The following is an 866-nucleotide window of genomic DNA, read 5'->3' as shown; positions in this document are numbered from 1 at the left end:
GGCTTACCAGTAAAAAAATATCCTCTGTTTGTGTTTATGAATTAAGAATATTGAAACATGAAATTGTTGAATAAGGAATAAGTATATATGGAAGTTTAATAAGAATATTTGAACACCTAATAGATTGTGAGGGATCAACATATTTTAAAAAATATATATAATTCTTGCATCTTTTATGTCACAAAAGTATATGATCGACGCAACACAAAGCTAATCACCTTAAAACAATGCTAAGTTACCTATTGAAGCTAGTAAATTTATTTGATTCTAATAGTTTATTCTCACATCGAACATTTAAATTAAGAGCGGCAGAGAGCATCATGCATAATTTGAGCAAGTCAAATATGAAGAAAACCATACCTTATTCGGCCTTTGTTTAAGATTAAGTGTAGTATCCATTCTTACTAATTTAATATCTTATATGTGGGTTATCTGTCACATGATATTAGCTTAATTTTTTAAGGGGATAGTTCACTATGATAGCTTGCTATTAGGATCAGGGGCGGAGCTATACGGAGATCGCGGGGTTTACCTAAACCCCTTGGTCAAAAAATTAGTGTAACAATCTGTCTCCGTCGTTATGGATAGGCTAATGGGGAAGGATTTTGGGCCAGAAAACTTCGGATAGTAACTTCGAAAAAATTTAGCCTAGGTCAGATTTGGACTAATTTTGAGTTAGGTAGGTCTAGGGTAACCTTGTGAATGGTAGGGGATGGAATCTCTAATTTGATTGGGTAAGCTGATAGCTAAGACGATACAAAGCATTTACGGATTCGCAGAATCGCATCCGGGCAAGTAAAACTCCTGAAACTGGACTTGGCGTGAAGGGTATAATTTAATATGTCTTTGGAAGGGGGTGTGTTGTG

General features: G+C 35.0%; 1 non-coding gene across 1 annotated transcript; it reads left to right on the top strand.

Annotated features, from left to right (window-relative positions):
* Nucleotides 1–356: 356 nt before the first annotated feature.
* On the top strand, nucleotides 357–555 carry LOC129890878 (U2 spliceosomal RNA). The gene has a single exon (XR_008767070.1). It is a non-coding gene; the product is annotated as a U2 spliceosomal RNA (small nuclear RNA).
* Nucleotides 556–866: the final 311 nt, after the last annotated feature.

Source organism: Solanum dulcamara, chromosome 5, assembly GCF_947179165.1.
Source record: "Solanum dulcamara chromosome 5, daSolDulc1.2, whole genome shotgun sequence".
Lineage (NCBI taxonomy): Eukaryota > Viridiplantae > Streptophyta > Magnoliopsida > Solanales > Solanaceae > Solanum > Solanum dulcamara.
The sequence above is the reverse complement of the archived record's forward strand: the minus strand, read 5'-3'. Positions and strand labels throughout refer to the sequence as shown.